Source organism: Carlito syrichta, unplaced genomic scaffold (genome assembly GCF_000164805.1).
Source record: "Carlito syrichta isolate Samal-C Ts95f unplaced genomic scaffold, Tarsius_syrichta-2.0.1 Scaffold34853, whole genome shotgun sequence".
In the NCBI taxonomy this organism is placed as follows: Eukaryota; Metazoa; Chordata; class Mammalia; order Primates; family Tarsiidae; genus Carlito; species Carlito syrichta.
This window is the reverse complement of record NW_006978949.1, coordinates 1-10231: the sequence shown is the minus strand read 5'-3', so window position 1 is coordinate 10231 and position 10231 is coordinate 1. Positions and strand designations below refer to the sequence as shown.

Genomic DNA, 10231 nt, shown 5'->3' with positions numbered 1-10231 from the left:
ATGGGTCTCCCATTAAATAGCATCAGGAAATTTACAGACTATTGTCCTTGATTTTCAGGGGACAGATGACATAGCTGAGGGAAACAGATTAGCAGACAAAGCAGTCAAGTTGGCAGTAAGAAGACCCCAGATTTCCTATGCACTTGAGGCCCCTCTAATCTGGGAATGCCCTATAAGAGAAACAAAACCTCAATATTCCCCTGCAGAAATAAAATGAGCTGCTTCATGGGGATATACCTTTCAGACTTCAGGATGCCTGCAAACTCCATTTGCCAATTTCCAGCCAATGGAAGGTTCTTAAAACCCTCCATCAAGCCTTTCACTTCAGAAGGAACAAAACTCTTCCATTAACCCAAAGGCTGTTTTCAGGTAAAAATCTGCAAGTGACAGTCAAACAAGGTGCTGATGCTTGTGAAATGTGCCTTAAAAATAACCTCAATAGTCAGATTCTTCCTGCCAGAACACAGAGAATGGGAAGCCACCCAGAGAAAGACTGGCCAATAGACTTCATACATATGCCAAAAACAAGGGGCATCCAGCTTCTTTTGGTATGGGTAAATATTCACTAGCTGGGTAGAATTATTCCCATGCTGGACAGAGAAAGCCTCTGAGGTGAAAAGAGTACTAATCGATGAAATAATTCCTCGCTTTGGACTTCCTAAATACCTCCAGAGCGATAATGGCCCCTCATTCAAAGCGGCTGCCACCCAGGGGTGTCTCAAAGTCATTAGGCATACAATATCATCTTCATTGTGCTTGGCGGCCACAATCCTCAGGAAAGGTAGAGAAGACGAATGATACCAGCAAAAGATATTGCAAAACCTGTCACAAGAGACTCTTCTCTCCTGGACTACTCTTCTTCCCATAGCTCTATGCACAAGGAACACACCATCAAAACTGGGGTTAAGCCCCTTTGGAATAGTATATGGACAGACTTTCCTAACCAATGATCTCTTGCTAGACAAAGAGACCTCTGACTTGACCAAACATATCACTTCCCTGACCCATTTTCAGGAAGGACTAAAACAACTATTGGAAGTCCAATCCCGAGAACTAGGGCCACTCCCTATTCAACCCGGGAAATTTGGTACTGGTGAGGGCTCTTTCTTCTCTCTCCCCCTTTGGGTCCAGACTGGGAGGGACCCTACACTGTTCTTCTCTCCGCTTCTTCAGCAGCAAACGTCACCAGAATAGACTCTTAGATTCATCATACTAGACTGAAGACCTGGGATACAGGTGAAATCACTTCCACTGACCTAGAAGGACACCCAAACTACCAATGTGAAGACATCAGAGACCTCAAGCTAAAGATCGTAAAAGATAAGTGACAATGATTAACCTTCTGTGGATCTTCTCCTTATACTTTTTTCACCTAATATTTGTTTTTGCTTTTGTTTTAATCTGCACAGTTAACACCTTTTCCAAGGACCCCTTAACCCTGAATGCCCATGGGATAATCTACTTCCTTAGACAGTCATCCCTTTTACCTCTTTCATAAAGGTTCTCACATGGGAATGAGCAAAATGAGTCTATTTTACTTCCTATTTTTGTCATCTCTGGCCCCAGTTTCTTATAAGCACTCCCTGTCTCCCTCCATTATGTACCTGGCTCCAAGGGGTAATTATTCAAATTGCTGGATATGCCCACAGGGGGGACCTTCTCTAACTCCCCCCCTAATAGCTCTACTGCTGTCTCTTAAGCAGATTTGAAATCTCAGCCGGGTTTGGTGGTTCAGCCTGTAATCCCAGCACTTTGGGAGGCCGAGGTGAGTGGATTGCCTGAGCCCGCGGGTTCGAGATTCGCCTGGGCAACTTGGTGAGACCTTGTCTCTACATCAAAAATTAGCCAGGCGTGATAGCACGCACTTATAGTTCCAGCTACGTGGAAGGCTGAGGCAGAAGGATTACTGGAGCCCAGCAGGTCGAGGCTGCGGTGGCCAGGAGCATGCCACTGCACTCCAGTCTGGGCGACTCAGTGAGACTCCAACTCTTAAAAAAAAAAAAGAAAATCTCAGTGGTTCTTTTTTGTTAATTATATATTTTTTATTTTAAAAATGTGAGGTACAATTTAGGGTTAGGTATACAAATGTTCATCACACATGTACCTTTGTTGATGAGGTGTGTCCCATCTCCTGGCAGATTCCCACTACCACCAATCCTGCCCTCGCCCTCCCCTTGCAGTTTCCCACCACTGCCATTCTTTTTCTCATAGTATTATAATTGTTCAAGGTCCACTTATAACTGAGAATATGTGAAACTCAGTTCTTTGTGCTTGTGATAGGTTACTCAGTATTACAGATTCAAAGTCCATCCAGGTTGCTGTGAAGTTCATAATTTTGTCCTTCTTTATGGCTGTGTAATATTCCATCGTGTATATGTACCACATTTTTTAATCCAGTCCTCTTTCCATGGGCAGCATGGTTGGATCCATGATTTTGCTATTGTGAACAATGCTACAATAAACATACGTGTGCAGATATCTTTTTCATAGAGTGATTTGAGTTCCTCCGGGTGTATTCCCAGTAGGGGGATTGCAGGGTAGTATGGAAGGTTGATTTTTAGATCTTTTAGAATCGCCAAACTGTTTTCCACAGAGATTGCATTAGTTTACACTCCCACCAACAATGTAGAAGTACCCCCTTTTTGTCACATCTTCTCCAGTATCTGTTGTTTTTTAAATTATTGATTATGGCCATCCAGACTGGAGTTAGTTAGTATATCAGAGTGGCTTTAATTAGCATTTCTTTAATGACTAGTGTGGCTGAGCATGTTTTCATGTATCTGTTGGCTGCTCACATGTCTTCTTTTGAGAAGTGTCTACTCATATCTTTTGCTCACTTTGTAATGGGGTTGTTTGGTTTTTCTTGGTATGAATTCACTGCCCTAAAAAGAGTGGCGAAACCCAACCAGAGAACCCCTCGAGTTGAAAAGGCCTCAATTCAAATTGGAGAGGATGTCCTGCCCCTCTCCTCTCAGACGCGCCTAGGTCACAGCTTCTTAGGATATGCCTGCTTGCCCCCAATTTTCTTCTTGCAATGAGAACCTCGACATGTGGCTCCTTTCTTTTTCTCCTTTTGGAAGCTCCCAGTGCTACAACCATTCCCAGGGATACAGGCGCTAGAAAGACAGCCCTGTGGTCATGACGTATAATTTGGGCGCTGGGGCAAAAAAGACTTTTTTTTTTTTGCATCCGATTCCATCACTTCTGCTACGCTTAGCGGGGCTCGTGGAAGAAACACGTGCGTCGCTGAATGGAGCTGGTCGCTGGTTGCTATGAACAGGTCCTTTTTGGATTCACTGTACACCGAGAGCCCGAGAAATGGACTCCTGTAGCTGACTTCAATCACCATGCCCACACTGCCTCCCTGTCAGCAGTAGCTGTAAATAGTCGTTTCGTAGTCACTGGGAGCAAAGATGTAACAATTCACATTTATGACATGAAAAAGAAGATAGAGCATGGGGCTCTCATGCATCACAGTGGCACAATAACTTGCCTGAAATTCCATGGCAACAGGCATTTAGTCAGCGGAGCAGAAGATGGACTCATCTGTGTCTGGGATGCAAAGAAATGGGAATGCCTGAAATCAATGAAAGCTCACAAAGGACAGGTGACCTTCCTTTCCATTCATCCATCTGGCAAGCTGGCCTTGTCTGTCGGCACAGATAAGACTTTAAGAACATGGAATCTTGTGGAAGGAAGATCAGCATTCATAAAAAATATAAAACAAAATGCTCACATAGTGGAGTGGTCCCCTAGGGGAGAGAAATATGTAGTTATCATACTGAATAAAATAGACATCTATCAGCACGACACAGCATCCATTAGTGGCACCATCACAGATGAAAAGAGAATTTCCTCTATTAAATTTCTTTCAGAGTCTGTCCTTGCAGTGGCTGGAGATGAAGAAGTTGTAAGGTTTTTTGACTGTGATTCACTAGTATGCCTCTGTGAATTTAAAACTCATGAAAACAGGGTAAAAGACATGTTCAGTTTTGAAATTCCAGAGCATCACGTTATTGCTACAGCATCAAGTGATGGTTTCATTAAAATGTGGAAGGTGAAACAGGATAAGAAAGTTCCCCCATCTTTACTCTGTGAGGTAAACACCAATGCCAGGCTGACATGTCTTGGAGTATGGCTAGACAGAGTGCCAGACATGAAAGCAAGTCTTCCTCCAGTTGCAGAGCCTGCTGTAAGTAAAATCAGTCCAAAATCAGCAAAAAGGAATCTGGAGACTTAGTGCAGGAAGAAGAAAAACAGTCAAAACCTAACACAAAAAAATGTGAGTTAACTGGTGATAGTAATAAACAAACAAAAGGAAATAACCTGGTATCGACCAAGAAAAGGAAAATGGTATAGAAATATTGGAAAAGAAGAGAAAAAAGAAGAAAATATAAATGATGTCCTGAATCCCAGATACCATCTACGAGAACTCCTTTTAGATGGAATCATTATTTTCAAATATACCTAAATATTTTTTTCTGAGTAAAAGCAAGGAATTTCTTTTAGAGGAAAAATTTAAAAGCACTTTCAAGTGTATTTTTAAAAAATTTTAACAGTGGTGTCAGATACGGTGGAACACACCTATAATCCCGCACTTTGGGAGGCAGAAGTGAGAAGATTGCCTGAGCCCGTGGATTCAAGACCAGCCTGGGCTATATGGTGAGACCTCATCTCTACAATAAATCAAAAAATTAGCTGGACATGGTGGCACATGCCTGTAGTTCTAGCTACCTGGAAGTCTGAAGTGGAAGGATTTCCTGAGCATAGAGGGTTGAGTGTGCCACTGGCCTTCAGCCTGGTTGACAGTGAGACTTCAACTCAAAAAAGAAAAAAAAAGTGGTAAAATTACTTTTGGTAGACTGTTTTATAAATTATATATCGTGGTGATATATGTTAATGTATAATATGTAATTTTTACTTTGTGCAAAACAAAGATCTTTCTCAAAATATTAAAATAATATAAAATCTTGAACACATTCTTTAAAAAAAACAAAACAAACGAACAAACAAAAATAAATGAATAGATAAATAAAATTGGAGAGGTGGCAGGGATGTGGGAAATTGCTTCTCTCTGCTTTCAATTGCACCTGGAACTATCCTGGGTGGGATGGCTTTCCCCCAAGTACTATAATGAGACTTCACATCACCAAAATAGAACCTTTCTTTATAAAATTAGAAACAGGGTGTTTGCAGAAAGAAGGTAGGGGGAGAATGGGTCCTAGCCCATTATATACAAAGATCCTAATATCACCAGATTCTCTGACCAGAATATGCAACCATGAATACATCTGATTGTCATGGCTTAATAAATTGCATTGACACCTGCCACCATATCATCAGCCCCTTTGGCTACCTCATCCTAATTTGTCAACACACTGGGAATTACTGAAAACCGGGGTATATGGAACACTTCCCATTATGCCACTCACCCTGGAAATATCCTCTCTAAACATTTCCAGGGCACAATCTGTTCATCTAACCCTCATCATCATGCCTACAGAACCCATACATATGATGGGACAGTCCCCTGGTAAAACACCAAATGAAAACAGCTGGGGTTACCAAAGATTTTCCTCATGACTGTTCCCACAAGCCTGACAAACTGGAAGGAACCACAGACACTGGGATGCTCTTCCCATTTGGAACCATCGGGGCACCTTCCTTAACTGGAACTGGGTATTAATTTGTATGTGGTAATGGGTTATAGTTGGTTTTACCCTACTGATGGAGAGGTGCTTGCACAATAGTGGCTGCTGTCCCTAATGTGATGATACTCAGTCAGGCTCAAATGGCTTCCCCTGGACAAAAGATTTAGGATCTTTTCTGGCATGATCCCTATGGTGACAATGACATTTCAGAGATTTGGGGTTTCTGTCCTGCACTAACATGCCTAACTATGATATATAACTATGATATAATCTAGGGGGCCATGTCCATGACAACATAACTTTACAAAAACCTGGAATAGAACACTCAATTATCAGAGGTTTCTTTTGGTTTGCTGGGATACCCCTACTAGAAAGATCTATTTTAAAACTGACTCTCACAGTGCAACAAGGATGGAAAGCCACAGTAGCTGCTATCGAGAATCAACACATGTCCATTAACTCACTAGCTACTGTGGTCCTACAGAACTGTTGAGTATTGGATGTGCCCTGGGAGAATGCAAAGGAACATGCGTATTCTTTTTTTTTCCCTTTGAGTTGGAGTCTCACTCTGTCACCCAGGCTGGAGTGCAGTGGCATGCTCAAGGCCACCACAGCCTGTACTTGTTGGACTCAGGTGATCCTTCCACCTCAGCCTTCCAAATAGCTGGAATTACAGGCATGCACTAGAAAATGCGCATTCTTAAATGAAACTTCTTGTTTTTGGATAAATACCTCCTCCCAGGTAGAAAAAAACCTGTAGGTCACAAAAAATATCAAAATTATTGATACTTTACAGGTGGGCTCAGGCCCTAGTGGGCTACAATCCTTCCTATCCTCTGTGGATCTTTCCCTTGATATCTCCTTTTTTTGGTATTCATATTTGGTCCATGCATAATTAATCCCCCATGTAAAATTTGTTTCTTCTCACCTAGAGGCAATACAATTCCAGATGGTCATGCAGATGGAGCCTCAAATAGTAACTCTTTCTTTCTAGGGACCTTTAGATCGTTCTCTGGAGGGTCCCTAGCTGCCATTCTCAAATGATGCCCATGATCAGCAGGAAGTAGCCAGATTGGTCACTGCCCCTACTCCCTAATGGCAGTTAGAGTCACTATTCTAGGATAATGAGAAAGGAGGAAGAAACTGACCAGGCCGATAGGGAGGGTCCCTGGTAAAGCCTCCTCAAACCAAGAACAGTCTGACACCTGAAGAACCAAGCTGCAAGTTCCAGATAAAATCCATGATCAGAATGAAAGCTCCCATCCCTTTTTGGCATGCTCTCTCCCGACTGGCCCTCATTCTATTCTCTCCCAATTGGTCTCTTACACCACTATACCTCTTTTGGATGGTACATTTTCAAGCCTACCCACCAACCAACTGGCACACAATTCCCCCTTTCGAGTCCATAAAAATCCCTGAACTCAGCCTCATCACTGGCAACCCTCTTTCGGAGTCCCCTCTTGCTACCAAGAGCTTTCCTTTTGCTTAATGAACTCTGACTTACTCTTCAGTGACCACGCTCTTTATTCTTCTTGGTAGTGAGACAAGAACCTGGAACTTGCCAAACTGACAGAGCAGTAACAACACGAACTTGGAAAGCATTTAGATCTATTTACTTAATTCATGAGTACATATTAACTTATAAGCCAATTTTGTAGCACACTAGACAAAAAATATAGCATACACCTACATGCAAACATATTCAAACATACATACATGCACACAAAGATTTAACAGTCTTTACCTCCGAACTCTTCGAACTCCAGCCATGAAACAGCAACAAACTCACCATTTTACAAAAGACATCCAATTCCAAATTATATTTCTGACAAAATTGGAACCTGTTTGCATGGCTAACCTTCATTTGCCCTGATAGTCCAATAACGGCTGTGGAACAAAACTCGGCAAAGCAGTTTCCACAGCAGTTTAGTTTTTAAAACCTTTTATTTCCTTCAGTTTTAAATAAGTTTTTAATATTTACATTTTAGTTAGAACAGGTTGAACTGTATTAAAAAAAACCCCAAATTTTCATTTAACCTTTAAGTAGCAAGCTTATATTAACAGCAATTGCTCAGTTACTAGCAAATTCAAAGCAAGCAGAAAAGAAAGAGAGACATATATAGAGCTTAGAAGCCTCTATTTAACCCTATAGTTGTAGGTTAACTATTTGAGCCCTGACATTTCCTAGTTATAGTTTTCCCTTTAGCTTTAAAATGCACATAACCTTAGGCTTTAATATTTAACCAGTTGGAGTTTCAGAAAACCTGGCATGCTTTTGAACTTTTTTTAAAAGACTAACAGCAAAACAAAGATATCAAATGAAAGTACATACATGAACAACATGCACTAGTAAAGTTTTTCAAGATATAGTGACCAAAACTCTGGGGATACAAATACAAACACCAAAGGATAACCGATAAGCAATCCTTAAGGAAGAGAAGATGCACATCAACCAAATTTGCAAAAATATGACACGTCTCAAAATCAAGCCAGCAAGCTTTCAAATACAAACACAAGGATATTCCCAAAACACTAATGGGTCAGTTCAGCATTCCTCTGGTATCTGGGATTGGTTTCCGCAGCTGTTTCCCCGATTAGGGCATGTGTTAATGATCACTTTAGCCTTTGTCTTTGGATCTTGCTTAGTAAACCTCTTGACTAAATTTGTTCCTTCTGGCATAGAGGCTGTGCAATTATAAATAGTGCTGCAGCAAGGCTTCTGTCCCTTCCCAGATTCAGAAGATGCCATGTCTCCTTTGGATCAGATAAAATGAGAATTCTGTGGTTCCCAAATAGGCAGGGTAAATACCCCTCTTCAGCAGAAAGAAGCTGCAGATGAATGACCCCCCTGCACCTCTGCATCCTATAAAGATTTATGAGGATCATGTCTCTCAGGGGAAAAATGAAGCAGTGAGACAGAAGGGGAAAAAATGGATAGGCAGACAAATTAGGGAGGGTCCCCAGTAAAAACTTCCACTGCAAGCCCCACCTACCCGAGTGAGAACACCTATTCCTTGGTCTGTGGACTTCCCCTTTTGAGCACTTCTTTCTTATTGGTGCATTTTTCGAGCTTGCCCCACCAACCAATCAGCATGCTCTCAAGACTATATAAACCCCTATCCTCAGCCACATTGCCAGCAACCCACTTCCAGGTCCCCTCTTGCCGCCAAGTGTTCCTCTATCTTCTAATAAACTCCAACCTGCTCACTCTCCTGTGTCTACACTGCTTATTCTTCTCGGGTGTGAGATAAGAACACTGAATCTGCTAAACTGGAAGAACTATAAACACATCTCTGGAGCTTGGGTTGCTGGTCTGCTGAGTTGAGAGAGCTGCAACACTACTTGGGGGCTTGGCTCACTGGCCCACTGAATTGAGAGAGTGGTAACACTCCTTGGGGCTCCACAGCTGCTGACCTCTTTGAGTGTTGGGCGCTACCACATTCCCTTCTCCAGATGCTATTACGTCCTCAGCCACCTCGTGGATCTCAGGCTGACAGTAAAGCGCCAGTAACTGCAAGTTGGGAAGCCTGATTCTCCTGAACAAGAAAAAACTGTATCAGCAGGATATAGGATGGCTCGTGGAAGGCAACCTCACAGACAAGAAGCCATGGGAACAGAATAGAAAGTATACAATTGCTGCGTTAATCAACCTCCAAGGACAGAATATATGCAGGAAGGAAACCATTGACTGAAACATCAATTAACCTGCCAGGACACAACATTAGCAGCATCTCTTCCTAAAACAAGATAACAAAGCCATAAAACTCACCAAGGAAATAACCCAGGTGTGGCACATGTGCACAAAGGACTCTCTGAACTTCCTGGAAGCCATCCGTGCAATAAAGATAGTTAAGGCTCATGCATATGGACTGTGTCTCATACATACAATTAAAATTATGGGATAGTGGGCAGAGACATGCACAGTAACCTGAAATGATGTACATTTAACCCCAGAAACACTAGTCAAAATGTTTTCTTTTTGTGTGCTTTGCAAAATTAGAGCCCATTTTTCCACCGAACAGAATATAAAAGGTCCAAACTTTGTTTAACTCGAGGCTCTTAAGCTACTCTCAAGCTCAAGCTCGTTCCAGTCTTTGGAATGTACTATCCCTGTTGCTTTTGCTAAATAAACTACTCTTTGCTTTTAGTCTGTCAGTCTCATCCAATTCGTTGTTCATGGTACCAAGAACCTGGTCACCACCAATGGATAGTCAATCACTCTACAACATTCTGATTCCTGGGAGACAGAAAACAATGAGACTTTGCTCCCTCATCAAGTACTTCAGCTCTTCTGACAGATCCCAGAGGTGCCCTCTGACTTAAAAACTAGGGTCACTCACTTCTGGTCCATCCTACAAATCAACAACGCTGGACACACCCCATGCTGCTCGCCAGAAAGCAGGGCATGCAGGGCAAAGAAACGTCTCACCTCAAATACAAGACCCAATACAGAGAGATACAGAAGAGAAATCTGTTGAGTGGATCTAGAGTAAAGCTCTCTCTCTTAGATAAAGTCATACCTAAGATAAATGAACCAATAACTCTCTAGCCCATTTCCCTGGTGCCCCCAGCCCCTTCCC

At 42.1% G+C, this 10231-nt stretch overlaps 1 pseudogene across 1 annotated transcript; it reads left to right on the top strand.

The window, feature by feature from the left end:
* The first annotated feature begins 2796 nt into the window (after window positions 1-2796).
* On the top strand, window positions 2797-4397 carry LOC103275552 (annotated as a pseudogene). Its single transcript, XR_002482604.1, has one exon. The product of XR_002482604.1 is annotated as a p21-activated protein kinase-interacting protein 1 pseudogene (transcript).
* Window positions 4398-10231: the final 5834 nt, after the last annotated feature.